This window comes from Felis catus, chromosome B1, assembly GCF_018350175.1.
Source record: "Felis catus isolate Fca126 chromosome B1, F.catus_Fca126_mat1.0, whole genome shotgun sequence".
Taxonomy (NCBI): Eukaryota; Metazoa; Chordata; class Mammalia; order Carnivora; family Felidae; genus Felis; species Felis catus.
Window position 1 is genome coordinate 177,228,323 of NC_058371.1, and position 24,108 is coordinate 177,252,430.

Below are 24,108 nucleotides of genomic sequence, written 5' to 3' on the forward strand. Positions count from 1 at the left end.
GAATATAAGATCTAAGAAATTAATAATATATATGCCTCATATAAGGTGCACATTAACTTTCCTTCTAGTTGTAGATGTGAGAATAAATTCTAATAGCAGAAGATTATAGATTTCAAAGTTCTTGGCAGTGCTCAGGGCCAGGGCCACACAAGGCATGAGCAAACTACAAAAACTGAGTCAAAACCTTCAAAAGAATTTAATTCCTATCTAGTAAGTTCTTACATTTCTTAGATGCAATCCTGGCCAATTCACTCATTTCACAACTGAAGTAGCAGACCAGAGATATAAAGTGACTTAAAGTGTAACAACAAAGTAGTGAATAAAATGAGATTAAAATCGAGGTCAAAAAGATCAGAGATAATAAATCTCATTCTAGTACACCATATGTGATGCTTAACATGTCTTTAACCAAAGCACATATAAGTGTGTAGTCAATTGCATGTTAATGATATATATGTGTGTGTGTGTGTGTGTGTGTGTGTGTGTGTGTGTGTGTGTGTATATATATATATAAAAGATTCAGATGGATTAGGGATTTAAATGTTAAAAAAAATTCAAACTAAACAAAATTTAGAAACTTATCCTGTAATTGGGAGAGTGTTCTACTCATAGAAATATTGGAACCATTTATGATTTGATGAATTAAACCATATTTTAAAGCTTTTAGGTAATAAAATAAATATAAATAAGAATTCAGAAATAAATAAATATAACAAAAGTAATTGGGAAAAAAATAGTTTGTAAATAGTTGCAGAAGGGAAGGTTAATAATTACACAAGAATTGCAGGGGCACCTGGGTGGCTCAGTTGGTTAAGTGTCCGACCTGGCTCAGGTCACGATTTCATAATTTATGAGATTTAGCCCTGGGTCGGGCTCTGTGCTGATAGCTAGGAGCCTAGAACCTGCTTCAGATTCTGTGTCTCCCTCTTTCTCTGCAGCTCCCTGGCTTCCACTCTGTCTATTTCTCTCTTTCTCTCAAAAGTAAATAAACATTTAAAAATTAAAAAAAAAATGATTCTACAAAAATTCTGATAATTACAACAACAACAGAAGCATACAAGCACCATTTTTAAAACTGGGCAAATGGGGTTTCCTGGTTGGTTCTGTCGGTTAAACATCTGACTTCGGCTCAGGTCTTTATCTCATGGTTAGGGAGTTCAAGCCCTACACTGGGATCTCTGTTGTTAATGCACATATTGCTTCAGATCCCTGTGTCCCCCTCTTTCTCTTCCCCTCCCTCAATGGTTTTTTCTCTCTCTCTCTCTCTCAAAAATAAACTTAAAAAAATAAAAGTAAATAAAAACTGGGCAAATGATATTACTATTCAATTGTCATTAGAATGTCAAATGGTCAGTAACCATATGATAATATTTTTGGAAAAGCCAAAAAATGATATCAAAAAATGACTCATCAGATTGGCACAAAATGTATTCAAAATATTCGGTATTGAAAGCATCACAACTTCATCATTTCTTTCCAATAACAAGCACTATTCTGATTTTTAACAAGAAGTGTTTGGTCTTTTGCCTGTAATTAATCTTCATATAAATGAAGCCTTCTTTTTTGTATACTTATTTTGCTAAATATTGTTAACTAAATGTATTCATGTTGGTGCATGTGCTATATATTCTTTTGAATTTTTTAATTCTATTTTAATTATTGACCTATTTTAATAATGCTAGTTATTTGGGTTACTTCCAATTTTTTGTTCTAAGTATAACTGCTATAAACTTTCTTATACTTGTCTTTTTGTGCAAAAATGCATAGATTTCTCCTGGACGTATTCATGTGAATGAATCCATGAGTCATAGATCATGCATATATTGAGTTTTAATGTTTTCTAAAGTAATTATAACAATTTTCACTCTCAAGAACTGCATATGAAATACCTTAATGTGTCATCATGTCCTTTCCAACACTTGAAATTTAAAAAAATAATTAGCAATTCTGTTATGTATGTGAGGGTACTTAATTTTCATTTTAATTAACATTTTACTGATTACTAGAGAAACTGATCATGGTTTCATAATTTATTGTTCATTTGGTTAGATTCTCTTATAAAAATGCTTGATCAAGTCTCTTAGTGAACTTTCTATTGAATTGCCTTCTTATCTGTTCTATGTATTTATATCCCTATCTACCTACTTACCTACCAATCTATATATCTCTATGTTTATATATATATATATATATATATAGTGTTTAATATTCTTGCATTTTATTTTTCTTGTATGTGTATTTGCATTGTATCTTTAAATACTTGTATTTACTTATATTTGACTCTCTACAATAAGTTGTTTAATGAGTAGAAGTTTGTATTTGTAAAGTGCCACAACCCCAATGGATCCTTCGGTCCACTTTCCCTTACTTGGAAGCAAAGTATGCCTGCAGCCTAACTCTAGCCAAGACAAGGAATCATGTTACAGGAAAGTTGCAGCAGGAAGAGGTAACAGTCATAATCCGTTTTCATGAAAATGGCTTAATTTGCAAACTTTACAAAGCGATATGACCATATGAAATATTGCTTGTGCCTTTCTCATGACTTGGAGTGGGTCCATATGAAGGGTCTTGATGTTTGTGCTCATTAGTTCCTGATTAATCTGTCTCTTCTACACAATGAATGTATTTTGTTATTGTCTGTCGCCTCTAACAAAGTATACTCCAGAGGAGGATAAATATTCACTTTCTTTTTTCTACCATTGCATCCTCAAAGTCTAGAACAGTATCAGGCACAGAAGAAGCCTTCTTAAATGTTGGTTGAAAGAATAAGGAAATGTAATAAACAAGAAAAATATGTATCAAAAACAGAACCCGATGGAGGCAGAAATTAACAACATGAAGGATTTTATATCTAAGACTGATTAAGGAGAAACTGGTTACACTTTAAGGTTTTTGATAATTTTATTTTTATTTATTAAAGATATTTATTTCATTATTTTTCTCCTCAGTAAAAATGAGTGAATATCTCTGAAAGCTAAGCTCTTTTTTAATGCCATATTTCATTTTTCAATTCTTTGTCCCACAACCTAGAAGCTATGATATCCTGATTCTCCATCTCTTCCACTGGTAAAATATTTTAAGAATACCTGAAATCTTTTACAGGGCATTGCAATGGAAATTAAAAGACTTGCTTATAAACAAGTATATCTTAAAAAGTTGCAATAAGTGCCTGGTACATGTTGAGTCTTCAATACATGGTATTTAATTGGATATGTTAACTGGACAAATGGGCCAAATACATTCAAGTGGAGATAGATGCTCATCTCAAAATAAAGTTTAAAGTCAATGGTAGAGTTTAAAGCTCTTCCATCTGAAATACCATTGCAGGAAGATTTTCCTTAAGGATATTAAGAAAAGAAGAGGAAAAAAAGTAAGTTAACTTCAGGTTTGATAATTTATTTCCTGAAGCAGCCAGAAATAAAATACCACAAGTTAATTTAATACACTCTCTGATCTATTTTCAGGCAGCTAGAGTCAGGTCACAAGAGAGTGAGGCAGAAAGAGAAAAAATCATTCAGACCAACTTGTCTTTCTGTCTGAGGGATGGATTTGAGGAAATCAGCTGAGCGTAGTTTTCTTCTTGTAATCCTTTGGAGAAGAAATGGGAATGAAAAAAGGCAGGGATTGTGTAATGGGGGTTTTATTGCAACATGGTACTTGCCCTAACTGCAAATTAAGTACCGTTTGGAGCTGACATATTGCCCTATTGATCCAGAAGTGGGGGAAAAATCTTATGCTTCATGGGAAAATAAATTATGGATTTAAACTATCAGAAATGAATATTGTTCAGGCATTCAGTTTCAAATAATGCTAACTCTTTAGGAGTTGTCTTTATGGGGAGGAATAAACATTTCTATAATGAATTCAATAGTTTTTATTGAATTCATTTAAATAACAATGTGATTTACTTTAAAAGCTCTCCTGAATAAAGTTGAGATATGCTTTCTTATTGAGATAATATTTCTTATACCTAGCGCATGGCGTTGTCAATATCTTCTTTTTAGATTCCAGAAAGATGCTGTTAATAGGCAAGATATTGGCATAAAAATAGAGACTACATGAAAGACTGTAATGACCAGATAAACTGCTTTACAGCAAAACTACATGCAGAGCCTTTTATGAACCTATCTCTGACCCTCAGTTAACTTCCTATAGTACCCATGATTATTCTGAAACATTGAGTATGATAATATTTTGTTTTGTTTTGTTTTAAAATATGTTTTTTAATAATCAAAGAACTATACACGTCTTTGAATCACTCATTAATAAAATAATATTTAACAAATATTTGTTGGATGGCAATCTACTGCATATCTTTTCCACTTCATTCATTCATTCAACATATAATTTTTAAATGTCTACCACTTTCGGGGCGCCTGGGTGGCGCAGTTGGTTAAGCGCCCGACTTCAGCCAGGTCACGATCTTGCGGTCCGTGAGTTTGAGCCCCGCGTCGGGCTCTGGGCTGATGGCTCAGAGCCTGGAGCCTGTTTCCGATGCTGTGTCTCCCTCTCTCTCTGCCCCTCCCCCGTTCATGCTCTGTCTCTCTCTGTCCCAAAAATAAATAAAAAACGTTGAAAAAAAATATTTAAAAAAAAATGTCTACCACTTTCAAGCTTTGGTCTAGGACCCCAGCTCTACGCATGTTATACTGTTTTATTCTATCTTCTGCGTCTCTTAACCTTACTTCCCACCCTCATTCTGTTGTCTCTCCTTTCTTCATTTTACCTACCTTTTCCACAACTCAAACTCATGCTTTAGTTAAGTTTGAGTTGCAGAAAAATCTAACCACGGAGACCTTAAATGTGCACACTGATTGAGTCTAGCTTTTCTATTTTGTATCTTTGGGTACTTTGAGTTTCCACAGATATTCTCAGATCTTATTATTTTCCTCAATAAACTGAGGTTTTAAAAAATTACAGCCTAGCATTGGTATGTTGAGCTACAGGAGAACAGAAGCTGAGTAAATGTTATAAAATTTGTCTCTTTTTGTTTTCCAGGCTTCTACAGCCATGCAGACCACAGCATGATTTAATATGTCAACAGATTACTGTGTCATGCTCTTTTATTGATGGACAATGGGGCATGGGAAAAAAAATGACCTCCATTCCAATGTCTGTATCGCTATGTTCTCTCCTAACCATGGAGTAGGCCTGTGCCTAATTATCCAGGTCTTTATTTTGAGCCAGATTTTCTCCAAGACAATTAATTTTCACATGAAAGCTGACAGAGCTGTGGGAATGACAGTCTCAGAAGGATATCTAAGGGCAGTATACATAAAAAATAATTTCACTTCCTTTTTATAAGAGAGTTTCACTTGGAAAGTTTCCTTATTCAGAAATACTTTCTTAAAACCCAGAATGTTTAGCCTAGGAGGAAACAATTTTTAACTCCGGAGAAGTGTTTAGTTGGCATTAAACAATTTGAAGAACAAAGATCTTTGGCTTAATGTCAACTAAATAAATACACATTCTTGCTAGATCAGCCTCTGTCCCAAAATTTCATATACGTTTTTCTCATCCTTGAGGTCACCCAACTAATCATGACCTCAGGAACGAGGAACTCAGATAGCAGAAGGCAGTCACCATTTCTGTTGTCATTGCCTGTCTTTTTTCTTCCCTTCTAGGATCCTGATTGTTGCAGGAAAAGAAGGAAATAGAATCTGAGCCCCGTTTCTTTTGGGACCAGCGTTGGCTTCATTTCTTTTGCTTGCTTTGATTTTCCAAGGCTCACTCTCAGTTATTTTAGGGTCTCTGTAAGGTTATGCTATTATAAAATCCAGATATTTTTAAAAGGCAAAACAGGTCTTTATCTCACACTAGTCATCGCTGTGATGCTTTATGTGCAAATTTCATTGCAGACGGCAGTTCTATTGGACACATGTCCAGTTTGGATATAAGTATTTTTGTCTTGAATGGGAGACACTACACCAAGTTCTCAGCCTCCAGAGTGGCATCATGGATTTCCACTATTTCAGGGGCCTACAGAAATCTAATCTTTCTTCCTGGCCTTCAGGAACAACTGAAATTTATCCTCCAAAATTTCTGCCAGTAAGCACCTTGTACCCATCCCTCTTTACAAAGAAGCATCTGTAGATCTAGCACTTCTTCTTCCCAGCATAATTCCCTTCAAAGAGCCTAGAATTCACTATCTAGGAACAACAATGTCCTGACGCAAAAGAAATAAGGTGTATGAGGACAAAAAAAGCTGCCCTTCATTTTGTCTTTCTCTAGTGTATCCAGGATGGAAATACAACTTTTTTAGCAGATTTTACCATTTTCTCAATATATTGGATTCATACAAAGTTGTTTGCAGTTCAGCTTAGTGCTATCCCTACTTACTGACAAGGGAACATAAGGCAAGCTGAGAGCAGCGCAAACTAACAATCCCTCAACCCATCTGCCCCCCTACCACCCCACAAGTGGGATATGTGTGATATCTTGGCTGCCCAAGAACAAAGGAAAGGACAGAAAACAAATGGGTAAACTGATAGAGTCTCCATCAGTTTACAAACATTTTAGGAATCTTACAAGAAAAAGGCAATCTTATCAATAGCCTCATCTCCAAGAACTCCCTAGTATCTTAATGATAATGCTTTGTTAGAGGGAAAAACAACCTTAGGTTGACAATAAGTAGGCTTCCAGTAATCTGTGAGTCTTTAGCATATGGAAAGCCCTTTAAGAAACTTCTTGACTTTGTCTCTCCCAACTCCATAGTATATAACCAGTCACTCTTTACAACCCCAGGATAACCCTTTCTGCCCAAGGATCCTGTCCCAGTGCTTTAATAAAATCACCTTTTTTTTTTTTTTTTTTTTTTGCACCAAAAATGTCTCAACAATTCTTTCTTGGCCTTCAGCTCTGGACCCCCATGACTCCAAAACCCCATCACTTACCACTTTCAGCATTACTTATCATTTAAATGCTTATCATTACCATTAATAGAATGCCTGCTCTGTACCCACCTGACTAAGCACTTTTTATTATGTATTTTAATCTTCATAACAACTCTATGAAATAAATATAATTATTATTTTCATTTCAAAGATAAACTAAAAAGAAGGGATTTTTAATAGTTTATCTAAGATTACATAACTAATAATTGATGGAGATGGGAACCTGTGCCCTTGTCCATTGAACTAGACTGAATTACTTTACCTTAATTTTTATCAACTTGTTGAGTTTTGAACTAAATTCTGAATCAAAGAACAAGACAAATCACACTCATTATTGAACTTTCGAATGAATATGCATATTCATTTTGTTACTGAATCATGACTGAAACACCCAGTGCAACAGTCCAAGCCAGACACAGACTACATACTTCCTAAATTAATAGAGCTAGAACAAGCAACATCCTATTAAACCAACCTTATTTGGACTGTTCCTTTGCAAACAAGTCTTAAGAGAAAGATGCTTCTTAGCTGTATTCACAGCAACATGATACTCTAGGAACTTGCTGATTTTAAAGCCAATGGGGGGGGTGGGGGTAGGGGGGCAAGAGAATCACAAAAGAAGGTTGTTCATCCCTCCTTACCTGGGAGCGTACCTTGTTGTCCCCTGTTATAACCAGAAACGCAAGTTCATTAAACCCCTTCTTATTTTTGTTTCCTTCAATATAAGGATTTATGAAAAGTTTTAAAACCTTTGGACACCAACTCAGAAGGCTTTCATGTAAACGTTCTATTATCAAGCTTCTCAGCTGCATATTAAAACCTTTGGGTCCACAGAGGTGTATTTGTACTCCAGCTGCACTAAGTAACATCACTGGCAAATTTTGAGGTTTAATTAAAGAATACTTATCATAGCTGCATGGCATGGGAATGTTGGATGACAAAACCCTGGTGTTGTGAAATTAATTACATCACCGTAGTGGACTCTGTGCATGTGGAAAACTTGAACCCAAAGAAACAACTCATTAATCTTCACAAGCTCTTCTAAGTGAGGAGAATTATTTTGTGTGGGTGCGTTCACAACAAGCCTTCAAGAGGTAAGCCCTGAAGGATTTTTTTCTTCCTTATAACAATTGTTTATGTTGCAGAAATGAAACCTAAGAAATACTAAATGTTAACAAATGCAAATAATTTTGGTAAGCGCCATTTTTTAAATCCTTGCAAAAAGGTCTTTTAAAACAGTCTTAGGGATAACTTTTAGCTACTATTTGACACTTACTATGCACCTTCACACACTGAGTCTTACTTATCATTTTTAATAGCAAAACATTTCTAATGTTTGCTGCCAGTATCCTTATTTTGTAGATGGAGAAACTTAAAGCATATATTGGTCAAGCAACTACTTAAAGTTACTAAATTGGTCATGGTGAGTCAGATTATGAATCCAACCTCCATTCATTAAAACCCACTGCCTACATTATGAAGCAAAGTCAACAAGCAAACAAACCAGCAAAGTTTTCAAAAAAGACATGATGCAAGAGAAACTTGATGAAGTATGAATGAGTAGACATTTAAAATGCTTGTGTTTCAGGGCACCTGGGTGGCTCAGTCAGTTAAGCATCTGACTTTGGTTCTGGTCATGATCTCATGGTTCATGGGTTCAAGCCCACGTTGGGCTCTGTGCTGACAGCTCAGAACCTAAAACCTGCTTCGGATTCTGTGTCTCCCTCTCTCTCTGCACGCCCTCCCCTTGCTTGCTCTCTCTCAAAAATAAATAAACCTAAAATAAAATAAAAATAAAATGCTTGTGTTTCAGGTGATTGGCTTACGTTTGAAATTATTTCATATTTATTCCCTTGAAAATCCTCAGTAATATTTACTTTAGACTATAGACATAACAAAATCACATTTATTGAAAAAGTTATGCACTGGGAATATATAATTCAAGTTTGAGGATTCTTTTAAGTAATAATATTATGTCATGAAAGCGGTGAGCCAGTATATTTTGGCAATGAGTTATGCTTTTTCACTAGCATATTGAATTACAGGAGTTTAAACACAATGGGATACTCACGTCAGCACAATTTTGAAGACACTGCTACTTGCTGGAGTCAGTATCGTCAATTTATACCTAGTATTCACAGCTGATGGATATTTGCCACTCATCTTCTTTGTGCTCAGCATTTCCTTTAGTTACACTATATAGAATAGTTACCGTGTTCACCACTATTGATCTCAAAACCTTACTCTTTCGGACAAAAAGTTATTATGGTAGCCCATGACTTTCAGTCGGTGTTGACATGCATCAGGCTCGCCCCAGGGTGTCCTCAGGAATTGTCTGATTTGTCAGTGTCTATACCTTACCTGTTATCAAATATCCATACTACTACTTCTGCTTTTATTTGTAATAAATTAGAAAATACTATGCATGCAATCAAGACTCTCCATGACAGCATCCTCTCTAGACCTCTATCATAACATATAACATACTGTTAGAAACTTTGGGTGTACTTTTTACCCTCCCATAATGCTTTGAGCTCTTTGAGAACAGCCAAAGTGTCTCATCAATGTTGTGTTCTTAGAGACTTACACAGGGCTTGTCATACCACAGGTATTCCTTCAATTGGAAATTAAACTCCACAAAATTTAAGTCTCCTATAACCTCGGCTATAGAGATAATGATAATTCCAATTCCATATTTTTCTGAAAGCCAGCATTTTTCAAAGAAGATTACAATATTTCTTAGTGGTAGTCTGCCATTATTTTTATTTATTTATTTATTTATTTATTTATTTATTTTTAAATTTTTTTTTCAACGTTTATTTATTTTTGGGACAGAGAGAGACAGAGCATGAACGGGGGGAGGGGCAGAGAGAGAGGGAGACACAGAATCGGAAACAGGCTCCAGGCTCTGAGCCATCAGCCCAGAGCCTGACGCGGGGCTCGAACTCACGGACCGCGAGATCGTGACCTGGCTGAAGTCGGACACTTAACCGACTGCGCCACCCAGGCGCCCCTATTATTTATATTTATTTTTTATGCAAATGTGTTTTGAGAATATACAAGCTTAAGAGAAAGTTCATCTTAAGAAATATCAGCCTGATGATCAGTTTCCAACCAGCGATGGCCCCTTAGTATGCTCTAATAAATGTTTACAAGGAGACTGCCATTGATCCCAAATTCTAATCTGTCCTTTACCATTCATTTCTATTGTTTTTTTTTTTTCCTTTTCTTTGGTCAGTTATAGTTCCAATAAACATTTCATTTATAACTTGTCAGAATCCCATTCTACTTATGGAATTTATACATGAGAATATAGAATCCTAAAGGATAGGGCCTTTGTCTTCTTCTTTGCTGCATGACTGAGCGTTTAAGGAACACACAGCACGTGTAAAATACTCAATTTAGTGCAGACTGTTTGGTCTTCTACTAGGCTTTTGCATTAAGATATTTCTGATATTCCCAACAAAACAGTAACTTATTTCAAAAATTCAAATTTCATCATTCTGGTCAGGAAGGTTGTTCTATACTTCCTACAGCTACTGTTCACTTCCTTTGTGACCTTATGCTATTTTGAGACTGACATCCTTCAACGTCATACTACTGGACCTCTTTTTTTTCCCAAACATGGGCATAGATACTTTTTTCAAACCTGTTTCCTAGATACAAACAACCTCAAGTTGCTACAAGCCTTTGAAATTGCCTTTTTAGTCTTTGCACCTTAAATACAATTTATTGAATTGTTTCTGTGTGTTTACTCAGGACAGGGCATACAACCTTTATAATAAGAACTCAACACTTTTAAAATTGCTGATTAATTAAATATACTGCTCTTGTATCATGGAACTAACGTGTACCACAAAAATACCAAGCCATAGTGAAGCCAAAAGTAATTAAATTTCATGTGTGTATGTTGTGTGACCATATAGTATGATGATGCCTCTTGAGTTGGAGGACTAATCTCCCTAGAATTCTTTCTCTTGACCCTTAAGGTACTTCAAAATGTCCTGACGAAAAAGAAACAGAATTTGCATAGCTGATGTAGCACTGCTTGCTTGGACCTATCACGGATGATTTGAAGCTAGAAGCTTGGTAGACATGCACAGCATTTAGTAGTTCAAAGTACAGGTTGAGAGCCAGGCAAAGAACACAGAAACGGGGGCACATATTTGTTCATTTCTCATGTCTAAAAGGCTGTACTTGAAGACACAAGGTTTTCAATGTAGCAGAATCATTGCCACAAACCGGGGAAGATAAGCCTACAAAGTGCAAATTCAAACTGCAGCACCCTGCCCCATCATCATCAGGATGGTACCTTTCCTGAATCCCTTCAGAAATGTGTGTCTGTCTCCAAGGTGGACTCTACCAGCCTGGCCAGCATCTTCCTTGCTGGGGTCAAATTGCAACAGCAGGCATCCAGAGTCCCACTTTTGCTAAGCCCCTACGTTTTATTGAAATGTGTCTATTTTTTGTGGCCCATGCATTTGCTTCAGGTCCATGGTCAAACAGACAGCAGCCCATAAGTAATGGTTTTGTAATTAGTAGCAAGTTGGCAAGATCAGACTCCATGCAATTTTAGTTGTAGTGCCACATGCCGGAGCCTCGGAACTTAAAAATAATAATCATATTGTATGACACAGAAACCTGCAGAATACACAGATCAAAGATGCTTAAAGACTATACTCACTATGGGACCAATAATTCCTAAGTTACCTGTCCTGGCAACAACAGAAAGAAGCTTCAATCCTTCCATCTATATATTATCCCTTCAATTATTTGTAACAATTCACAACTAATGTAACAGATGTTAGGACAAAACTTGATTCAATTAACAGCATGCCCTTCCTTGTTTTGAATAATAACAATTCACTATAGCCACACTTTCAGTTTGTGGAGGAAAACTTTATTCATTATAAGGGAAAGGGAATATAAGGAATTAAACAATTTTAGTAAACATACAGAGGGAGAGAGATAGAGAAGAGCCAAGAAGCCTTAATACATCAAATCGGGCAGTTACATCCAACCTTCTGGCTGGGGAAACCCAGCAGTGAATAGCCCGGCTGGAGTCCCCATTGAGGCTCCTAGGCAGACTGTCCTCCCCTCGGGTGACACTTTCAACTAGCTATTCTCACCAGGAAAATATATATACTACCCTTGTGTTAGTCATGAAGTTTGCCTAAGTGCAGTCCCAAGCCAGTTGGTTTTTCTGTTTCTCTTATGGAATCACACAATCTTGGGAACCTGGGCCTCTGCATATTCCTCTTTGCTTCCCCATCCATTGTAGAGGTCCAGCCAGATCTGGCTCAAGGAGGTGAGGCAAGTTAATTCCTGTTGGCATCAGGAACAGAGAGGCCAGTTCTGATCCCAGGGCTAGATATGCAGTACAAGCCAACTAAGCTCCCTATGATTTTGTATGTGCAACTCTGGGCAGAAATGCATGACAAGTCACATAAATGACTTCTATACAAAACATTCCTTCTAAATTCTTAACCAAATGAGAGATAAGCAGAAGCCAAGCTGACAAATCTCCAAATATCATCTTTGTTTATCTACAGACTTTTATATATCTAAAGAAGTTAGATTCTTTTTTTAAATGTTTATTTATTTATTCTGACAAAGAGAGAGTGTGTGTTTAAACTGTGTGTTTTATCCCAGTTTATCAAAGATTCAACAAATTTGGTGACTAAGCGTGAGAAAGAGTTACTTACTTTGAAAAGGTGAGAGAATGAAAATTCCAGGAACAAGTTTCACAAGTAATTAGAGCAGGAGACCAGAAGAATCACAGAAGGAACCTACAAAAAAAAGAAACCAAGGCCCAGAAAAATCGAAGCACTTTCCATGTTATTGCTTTAAGAAACCTAGTGATTGCTTATTTGTATCATTTCATATAGAACTATTTTGCTTTTTTAAATTTTGTTTTCCACAAGGACACAGAAAATCATTTCATTTTAATTATTTAAGGAAGGCTTAGCATCGTCCACTAGATACTAATGAAATTTAGTCATATGTCACAGGCATTTAGATATTTTAAGGATTTCAGAAGAACCTGTTTTTAGGGGAGGGTGGGTTGATGGGTTTATCTTTTTCTTCTTGAATAATAGCTAAGTCCTATTTCAACATGTCAAGGATAGTTTTCCATGTCACTGAATGATCTACTCATTCTTTCTTATAGTTTCATATAATTTTATTTTATAGACATACCATATATTTTATCTAAATTGTCCGGTGTATATTTTTGGATATATACAGAAACAAAGGCAGGGGGAGAAAAAAGATGAGCAGGTAATTTACCATAGAAAAAATACAAATGTTAGTACATGTGAGATAATATACAACCTACCTAGAATTGAACAAAATATAAATTAAAACAATGAGTATTATTTTCACTTATTTGAACAACTATTTCTTAAAGCCATAAAATCCATTGTTAAGAAGAAGAGGAAAATATGTGTTCTCATAAGCTGATGCTAGCAATATCAAATTTTATGACCTTTCTGGAGGGTAGGGTTGTGAATTTTGTGATGCGTATCAAAAACATTGAGATATACACAGCATTCATCAGCCTACTACATAATCCCTCAACAAATATGTGTTACTACACAATGACTATATAATAAATGTAAAAAACGATATTATTACTGCCCTAATGGATTTCAAAGTCCTATATAAAAAGAGCATGCACATACATAACTATGAAAGTCTTAGAAAGTATTTTCACAAGAGGAGACACTTACGGCAAAGTCTCCAGTCTAGAAAAGAGCTTCCATTTCTTATGAAAATTTTAAAACAAAACAAAACAGAGTGATTGTCAACAGCTTAGCTAGGTGGAAAGTGAAACACGAGCTCAGAAAAAGAGGTGAAAGTGAAAGCAAGTACAGTTTAAGGTGAAAAGTTTGGATTTTATTCTAAATGCTGTGCGTAACTGAGGTCTTTCTTCTACTGGCCTCTTCTTGACTCTGAGTTATGACTGCCTCCTTCTAGGAATGAAAATAGTCTCTGACTTTGCTAAGGATCACTGACAGACACTGGCCTTTCCATATTAGATCCCATGACAGGAAGATCATGCAGGAATTTTCTGCTTTATTCCTGCCCATATAGCAAATTCTCTGTTGAAGTCATGGTCAGACCGCAATGTACCAACAGCCATTTCCATCTAGTACCTGTTTGCATTGCATCTTGGGAGATTTATTTTCTCTTTCGAATTCATGTAGAGAGAAAAACCGAAGTGTACACAAATAGATGATTCTGAACAGATCGAAACAAGTCTGCAACATATCCGATTTATGATGTTCTGGTCTGGCACTCATGGAGGTACATCACTGAGGATGCCCTTTGTGAGAATCTTCTACTCCCTTCAAAAGGTCTCCAGCTCGTGCACCGTTAGATCTGCCATAGCCCACATGTCAAAATCATGCCCAGTCTGCTTCCGGCAGATGACTGAGAGCCATGGGTGTACTGGGGTGTGAGCAATCTTGCCAAAAGTGGGACCCATCTCATGAGTTATCTTGGCTCTGCAGTCCCATCAGCCTGGATGAGACTTCCTCAGAGCTGCCCTGCAGACCAAGGCTTCTCCTCCACAATCTCCCTTATTTCCCATGATCCTTTCACAGGGAGCAGACCTGACTTGGAAAACTCCCTGTCTAAACCTGCTCCTTTCCCCCTTTTGCCTTCACCGGCATTTTCCCCCAAGAAGTAGTTTGCCAAGTACTTTCTTCTTGGCATCTGCTTCTCAGAGGACCCAAACAGAAAACCTAGCTAACTTCTAATGTAGACAATAATATCCAAGGTAAATGCTAAAAACAAGAGCGAGTCAGTCTTTCCTGGTTCTTTTTTGACTACTCATGTTACCACGGATGTTCACATGTGCATATAACATGTTTTCCAATTAAATCTCATCACATTTACTTAAGGTAAATAGAATTTAAATATTCTTAATCCTAACTCTCCTAACTCTCATTCTTTCCTCTTCTCAAATGTACATATGGAAACTATGAGTGAAAGTTGGGAGAGTTTATGTTAGCCAGACAGCTATCATTTTTATAATTAAGGAAATACACTCATTTCTGCTAATTGATACACCTTTCTGACCATGCATGTACTTTACAAATCTATGCTACCCTTTTTATGTTGAGCCAATCGTTTCCTTTTTATTTGCCGACATGCATGCAGCCAGGTATTTCTTTGATCCTTTGTATATTAACTAAAATACTCTTCAGTAAAAGCTGAACTATATAGTCCCAGAATATCACAGAGTTGGTGATCTCTAATATAATGGCCATTTTACATTTGCTCCAAACAATCAGAATGTTAGCAAATTGGAATGAAACAGATTTGTTGTGTAAAGAACCTATTTATTATATAAACAAAAGAGCATTTTTGTTATTATTAGGGCTCTGCATGCATCACTCAAGCTCAATTGTCCAAAGAGTAAGACCCACAGAGTCCAAAAGCGATGCCACTTGAACAAATAATTATTAATCCATTTTCATGTGCCAGCACCTTTTGTGGGAAGTGTGGGAGTGAGAAAGTAATCAAAGCTGTAGTCAAAGCTACTTACAATATGATAGTGAACATGTAAAGAAAAGAATAGGGTGTAATAAAAGCAATTATTGAATTTAAAAATCACCTTTGAAGCCCAGATTAAAGATCATTTGAGGATACTAGGGAAAGTTTCCCGGAATGCTATGAAAAATATAGTTGCAGTCAAGTGGACTAATTCACACTGCAAGGTATGAGGGAGAAATGAAAAAAAAAAAAAAAAAAAAAAAAAAAAAAACAGAAAATGCCCTGATAAAGGTTAGACAATTCTCTAGTAAGGGGTGGGAAAGAATAACTATAAAATGGCGTGTCAACTTGTGAGGAGTAAAAGTTGGTAATTGTTTTGAGCATTAGATCCCAGAATTTGTCCAATCCTTCACTGACTTCGTTTTATGATATAGTTATAGCCTATAAAGATTAAGTGACTTTCCCAGGTCATATAGTCTGTGTAAGGTTACGTTGATAATGGGACGTGTTTCTCCCATTTTATCCTGGGGCTTTTTCTATCATTACCACGTGTAAGGGCCTAAAATGGCACTGTGTTTCCAAGTTATCATTTCCATAAGGATAATTTGTATGGCCTTGGAATAACATAGAGTGTATTCTTGGTTTATCAGATGAGCATCTAGAATTCAACGATAGATATTCCAAAACGAAACAATTCAGCTCCTTCTCATTAGGTAATATACAAGATTTGCTCCTCCTTTAGCATTGCCTTTTCTCATTTCCCTGTTTGACTTGTCACTTGAGTTGATCCTCAATATTCCCCGGAGAAGCTAGGCATGAGAGAGGAGTCCATGTGCCACGATGTCTGTAAATCCAGATGCTAAAATATATAAAATTCCAATGTAAAAAAAAAGAGGGAGAGGCACCAAAATTAAGGACAAAAAAAAAAAAAGATAAAAAGGTGATTTTTCATGTCCTTCCAAATGATGTTCCCTTCATCTTCAGTTTACTCAGTGCAGTCACAATGGAAAGGGGATATAACTGAGAGAGTCAATTTGGCTTCTAAAATCTTTGTGAAATTTTCTAACTTTGAGTGGAATTTTGCATGATTCATACCACATTGGGAAGGTCGTGTAGCGATGAAATTTCCCAACTTTCTGCCTTCAATAGTTATTGTCGTTATTTAAGCTATCCCTGGGGTCACAGAAGCTTCTGTGCCTGTTTCCCAGAATATATAATGCATTGGATTGAAAAAAACGGAGTCACTTTTCTCTCTCTCCATCTATAAATTGATAGGAAAAAAGCAGAGAGGAGCAATCTGGGAATAGGGATAAGAATATAAAGTAAGTTTTGCTAACTTTTAGCCAAGTACTCCAGCACTGGTCAAAATGAGTCATCTGAGCATTTGAAACAAATTGGTAACCTAGCTAATAGGTCATCTGTTTAAGATATAATTTATCTGACTTCAAGGTAGGACTTTTTAGCTTATTTCTTTAATGCTCTTTAAGGTTTGAACACACATTTTTGAAAGACTGGGTTATGTAAAAAATATTTAATGTGCATTATTAAAAAGAATTGGATAGTTTTTGTAGAGAAATTCATTGTGGAATTTTATAACTGAGAATTCTACTTCATCCTACTGGCCTGTGTTCTTTTAAATTACAGATGCATTCTACATACAAGGAGAGTCATCATCATTTGTCTCTTTGATCAAGGAGTAAGCACTGAAAGAATATAGCTATCACTGGCCAACAGCACAGTCTTCAATGATGCAAATAAATATCTTTTTTTAAAGTTTTTATTTAAATTCCAGTTAGCTAACATATAGTGTAATATATTTTCAGGTGTACAATATAGTGATTTAACACTTCTATACAATACCCAGTGCTCATCACAAATGCCCTCCTTAATCCCCATCACCTATTTCACCCTTCCCCCACCCCCACCTTCTCCCCTCTTATAACCATCAGTTTGTTCTATAGTTAAGAGTCTATTTCTGGGGGCGCCTGGGTGGCTCCATCGATTAAGCTTCAGCTTAAGACTTAAGACTTTGGCCCAGGTCGTGATCTCACTGTTCATGAGTTGAAACCCCACATCGGGCTCTGTGCTGACAGCTTGGAGCCTGGAGGCTGCTTCGGATTCTGTGTCTGCCTCTCTCTCTGCCCCTCCCCTGCTCTCACTCTCTCTCTCAAAATAAATAAATAAACATTAAAAAGAAATTTAAAAAGAGTCTATTTCTTAGTTTGCCTCTCTCTCTCTCTCTCTCTCTCTCTTTTTCCCCTTCCACATTGCTTCCCCTCCACATTCCCCAGCCACATTGCTTTGCTTTTATGCTAACAGCTCAGAGCCTGGAGCCTGTTTCAGATTCTGTGTGTGTGTGTGTGTGTGTGTGTGTGTGTGTGTGTGTGTGTCTGACCCTCCCCTGCTCACACTATGTGTCTCTGTCTCTCTCAAAAATAAACATTAAAAATTTTTAAAAATATATATATAGATTCACCAAACCTAATTTAAATCATGAAAAAAAATTATGACCACAGAACAAAAAGGAAGTGCCAGTTAAAAGAAAAGATATATAAAATCTTATTTTGAGGTCCAGAAGAGAATGCCTACTTCAATCCATAAAGTTTATAAAATAATCACTAGAAGTTCACATTGAGTAGATTAAAAATTTTACTGATTCCACATCAAGATTCATATCTCATTGCCAGCACAGAAGAAAACACGAATATAGGCATTTATAAGTGCAGCATTAAAAGAAAGAAAAATAATTCAACAATTATTGAATATCTACCATGTCCTATGAACTAGAAATTTACATACAAATATTCATTTCATCTATAGCTTCTGAAAAGCAATTTTTAAAAGAGTTACCCTATCTGGTCATCCATTATCATTCCCAACTTTGTGTTGAATAATATCGTGAGGATTATTTTCATAAAGGTACTATGCGTGCTTGGAATGAATATATACTCTGCAGTCCTTGGGTGTAATGCTCCCTTAACATATAATCAGTACTTTAGCATTGTCACTTGTGTTGTTTATATTGTTTTTACTTTACTGCTTTACCTTTCATCAAACACTCAGAGAATTGTTGTGGATTCTTTTATTCCTCCTTGTAGTTTTCTCAATATTTGCTTTAAATGTAATCTAATTTTATCAGTATAGTTATATCTTTCTCATGAACAGAATGTTATAATTTTGTAGTATATATCACTCTAATAATGCTTTCTGCCTTAAGATTTAACATATCCTAGATTTTTTTTATTACTTTTTGACTTATTTTTCCATTCTTTTCCTTTCACTTATATTTTTTCCTTAGCTATTTTAAGGGTGTGTCTTGTATAAACATGTTTTACTACTTAATATGTAACAAGCTTGGTTCTAACTGATGAATTTAGTACAGTTACATTTAATGGAATTACTACTATATTATATTTACATCTCCCCATAATTTTTCTTTGAATTTTCCATTTGTCCCACTTGGTCTATGTTTATTTTTCTTTATTATATTTATTGTTGATGAACTTAGAACTTTTAAAAGTTTTATTGAATTAATATATACATACAGAGAACTTCATATAATAATTGCAGAGCTTGATGTATTAACACAAAACAAATCTAGGTAATAAAAATCTCTGTCAAAAATAGATAACTACTAGCAGCTTGAAGAACCTAGTAATGTCTCTTTATAATCTCTTACCTCTCTTTCCTCCTTCTACAAAGATAACCACCCTACTGACTTATGAGACTTTTATAAATTAAACTTGTCTGTGTTTGAATCATGGAGCAGGTACTCTTTTTTCTGCTAAATATTGCTTTTACAACTTATTTTTATACTTGTGTAAAATTGTAATTAGCTTAGTGTCCGTGTTTGATGGAATCCAGTTATAATGTACTAGAATTTTTATCCCTATGAATGTTTATGGGTTTTTTTAATTTATGTTTCTTGGTAAATATAAACACAGAATATATTTATAACATTCTTGTACATGGTTTCTGCTGCATAAATACATGAATTTTCTAGGGTAGTGGTTCTTAACCAAGGGTGAAGCCACCTCCCAGGGGACACTTGGCAATGTCTGGTAACACTTATGTATGTGACAACTCGAGAGGGTGGTTACTACCAGATTGTAGTGGGTAGAAGATAAGGATGTGGAAAAACATCCTCCAGTCACAAGATAGCCTCCCCAAACAAAAACTACTCTGCTCAAACTGTCAATCATTACATGGTTGAGAAATCTGCTTAAGAGGGAATACTTACGAAGTATTGTGATCTAGATTAAGTCATCATACTTTACTCCTTTAGTTTGCCCTGATATTATTATATTTTGCATTTTTAGAAAAAAGTTGCATCAGTGTTGATTTCCATTTAAAATAAATGGCTGGAAATTTTATTAGGATTGCACTGCACCCATAAATTGGTTTGTAAAAACTAGCTTTCTTTATATATTTTTAAGATGTTTATTTATGTATGTTGAGAGAGAGAGAGAGACCATGAGTGGGGGAGACAGAAAGAGAGGGAGAGAGAACACCACACAGGTTCTGCCAGTGCCCCATAAAAAATAGACATCTTTAGAGGTGCCTGAATGGCTCAGTCAGTTAAGCATTGGACTGTTGGTTTTGGCTCAGGCCATGATCTCAGGGTTCATGGGATAGAGCATTGAGCTCACACACCCAGAGCCTGCCTGGGGTATCCTTTCTCCCTCTCTCTCTGCTCCTCTGATTCTCTCTCTGTCTCTCTCTCTCAAATAAATAAATACACTTAAAAAAATAAAAGTTTTGTACATTATTTTTTACTGTAGAATTTTCATTTGCTCCCTGTTCTTTTTATTGATCTTAGTTCTGTGTCAAAGTTTTCATTCTTGCCTTTTAATATTTTGAAGTCATTTGAAGGGATACTTTTTTGTTACCCATGTTTTTTCTTTGTGGTTATGCCTGTTGTCTCCTCTTATGCTTGGTTAGTTTTTCTACTGGGTTATGGTCACTGTGAATATAAAATTGTTGAGATAATTTGAGGTTCTGTATGATGTTATCTCCCTTAGAAGTTTAATTAAATTTGCTTTTGCCAGACTGGTAGCCTAAGGGCAATAATCACGTTAATCAAGTAAAGGATTAAGTATTTGAATTGGAGGGTTAGTCCCTGTGAGGACTGATCTGTTTCTAGCTTTACCTCACTCTCCATGTCTAGGCCTTCTGAGACCAATTTAAATTTTGAGCTGTTACAGGGGATTTTCTCCATAACTGGATTAGTACTTCAATTTTTGTTCTCCCAATCCTGTAAGGAAAATATTCTGTGAATTTCCATATATTGTAAACACTTATTAAGTGGTTAGCTCTTATTAGAGCTTGTGTTAATATTAGTACCAGCCACTTCACAAGTACTTGTGGCTTACTCCTCCCTAATTAGATAAATTCTATGACTCTGGCTGCGAGACTCTCTCCAGGCCCAGTTGAAGTTAAGACTGTGCTCGCAGATACATTATGTTCTCTGGAAAAGACTATCTCAATAACTGATAGGACTGACTCTGCGTTTGACAGACATCACAGATTTCAACTTTGAAAGGCTTGGGGGAGCAGGATCTGACAAGTGGGATGGGATGGAAGTCAGCTCTTCAACATTTTAAATGTACATAGTTATGTAAATGCACATAGTTATGTGTTAAAAAGCAACATTTTCTCTATTGAGTTCTCAGTGTTCAGAATAGAAACCAGAGCAAATTAAAATTATGTAATGAAGCAAAGATGTTTTTCTCAGCCAGGAAATCATTTGCCTTGTTTTCTTCCCCCATGATGATTCACATCAGAAGAAAAGATGTAAAACTGCTAATATGAAATTAGCCAATTAGAAACAGAATGTTGGAATCCATCAGTTTATGTGTTTCTTCCAGTTGCCTTCCTATTTGTTTTTTTTTTTAAATATTTTGGCATAGAAAAAGCTGTCATTTTCCCCCACTTGATTCAGTGTTATATTATCTCTCAAAAAATGGATAAAGCCAAATGTTGTTTCCTATCTACATCCTAAAAAAAAAAAAAAAGCCAGTGGTAAAACCTTCTTTGTTCTAGTGATGATATATTTCCTTTGCATCTTTCCTATCTGCCATTTGAAGCAAATTTATTTTTCTTTATGATTTTTATAATGGTGGGTAGTCCAATTCTGCTAGTTATCCATGATTGCAGACTTTAAGAGAAGAAATTTTATATCTTAAAGTTTCCAATTTAAATGTTTTCAGACCTTCGAGGTCTACATGCTTATATTGATATCATCTTGGTCACATGGGCCCATTTGGTATCATATGCTCATGTTGGTGTTGAGTTGCTTCATTTTCTGTATACAAAGATGTCACTTTGACCCGAAGTATTTATTACTTCCTACCAGTAGTTACTCCTTCATATCAGGGTTGAATCAGTTCTCCTAATTCAAGTTCTTCAAACTAATGAAATGGTAATGTGGTGCTTATACAAAGGAGATATATACGGCATCTTGACACAAATATTCCATGTCTGTCATAGTCTACCATTTGGACTACTGGTGTTATAGTCATCTCTTTCTATGATATATCCTACGGTACACTGAAACTCACACTCCTCTTTAGAGTATTCTCAATTCTATGTAACTGTTGTCCCATATATATCCTAAATTCAGTTTCACATTGCTAACTGGTTTCTACATTGTCCATTTGGATGAGTGATTGCTACCTCAAGATCACATAATAATTCAAAGTCATCATATTTCCCCCAACCCATCTCCAACCAATTCAACTTTTTAAATTTTTCTGTTTCTGGCAATTCTACCAATTTAACTGAATAATTAAAGTCAATAAACCTTATTGGACATAGATATGTTTGAGGCACAAACCAATCTCGAAAAGAATGTATTATCTGTGTCTCATGATGCAGGATGCAATTTTAAGTTACAGACTCAGCTTTTTCTCTAATTGATGGGCCTGGAAAATAAAAACATGCAATTCTTATTCTCCAGAGGATCTCTGGAATGTAGAACCTCCGATTTATCTTGTCACTGGATACATGGTCTTTGAAAAATACATTATTTTCAAAGAGTGTTTATGATGCCCATGAAAATGCTCGGGGTTCTTAAGATACAGTCATAATTAACCAGGCACACTGGCAATATTCATAAGTGAACAGAGTCCCGGCTACCAGACAAAAGTTGACCATGCTCTTTACTCACCAGTGATCGTAATGGTATACAAGAGTTGCAATGTGCTCTTAGATACATAACGAAATTTCCTTTTCTTAGTCAGGTACAGTGCTGTATTTAATACAGCCAGTACTACATTCACTGACCAAACAACATTTAATAGAATTGTCAGTATCAGACAATTCATAATTTTTCCTCTTCATCATGGCGTCACTTTCTGAATCCACTTGGAAATTACTTAAGAGTTTGTACTCCTACGATGAACTTTATTTGTTTCACATATATTAAACACCGAGTGAATTCTTACTACCTACAAAGCTTCTGCTGCCAAGTGAAGTTTCTTTCAATTAGCACATCTGAATGTAAATGTGAAACATACTGAAAATTTAACAAATGATTCAGGGATGATATCGAAATCATGAATTATTTCACCTCTAGCACATTCTGAAGAGATGCTATAAACTGGATTTGAAATCTAGGTCTCTTTTGAGATGTAAATCCAATCACAAAAATATGAAATAAGAACCACTTTTCCTCTTCGAGGGTTTAATACAGTGTGTTGTCCTGTCAAAAGAACACACTTGGAAGAAGAAATGACTAAATTTATATGCTAAAGGGAATTTCACAGTTTGTTTCTCTAAGTTTCAAATACTTCAACTTCCTTTTTTTTTTCTTTTTTTTCTTTTTTTTTCTTTTTTTTTCCTATTGGTGGTCACAATCAGTGCAAAGCGCCAATAATAGTAAAGGCATTTGCACTGCTGCAAATTTTTAAGTGGAAACTCTTGCCAACAAACACCAGCTGTACTGTGATCTTTTACTGCTGTCTCATTTCGCTATTCAACAGCTTCTTTCTCCCTTTCTATCATAGCTTGGAAATATGTGGTGAGAATTGCAGATCTCAACACATACCAGAGAGTGTTTTAAAAATCATACAGTTGCCATGATAAAGAAATTTTCGATAAGCAACAACAGAGAAGAAAAACAAGTGCTGGCGGCATCAGTTTAATTACTTCCATATTCAAAGCACAAGCAGGGATTCTATTTGGATCTAATCTGTTCGAACAATGATCACTTCTGCCAGACGTTATTAAATGGTTGTGCAAGCTAACCAGCTCCATAAGATGTCGCTGCAGAGCTAAGTCCTCAAAGCACTCATAAATAGACCAAATAAATCTTAAAAGAATTTTGATAAGTTAAAAAAAAATCAAGCTTTCTGAGAATTTTAATAAGCGATTGACTTTAAGACCCTTATTATAGAAACAACACAACTAATTTCCTTCTACTGATGCCTTATTTGGTTTTTTCACTTAATGTTTAGACATTTATTTTCCAATGGACAAGGCAAAACTTGCGTTTGCTTACTATGAAACAAGAGTATTTGTTCATTTATTATTTGGAATTATTTCATGTTAAATGAACCATATAATTTACAGTGAGACTTGAATTCTGTTATCACTTCAATCATCCAAGATTTCATTTCATTTCAAAAATTCCAAAGGGAAGAGAGGGCAAATAAACCATTAAAACTGTGGAAATCCAATGTGTCTGACTTACTTGACTGTCCTCAAGCAATAT

The 24,108-nt window shown here is 35.6% G+C and overlaps 1 long non-coding RNA gene across 1 annotated transcript in view; it reads left to right on the forward strand.

Annotated features, from left to right (window-relative positions):
- Positions 1-7,920: 7,920 nt before the first annotated feature.
- Positions 7,921-24,108, forward strand: part of LOC102902307 — a 44,258-nt gene continuing 28,070 nt past the window's right edge. The window contains exon 1 of the long non-coding RNA XR_440189.4: positions 7,921-7,987. This is a non-coding gene — a long non-coding RNA (uncharacterized LOC102902307). The remainder of the gene's footprint in view (positions 7,988-24,108) is intronic.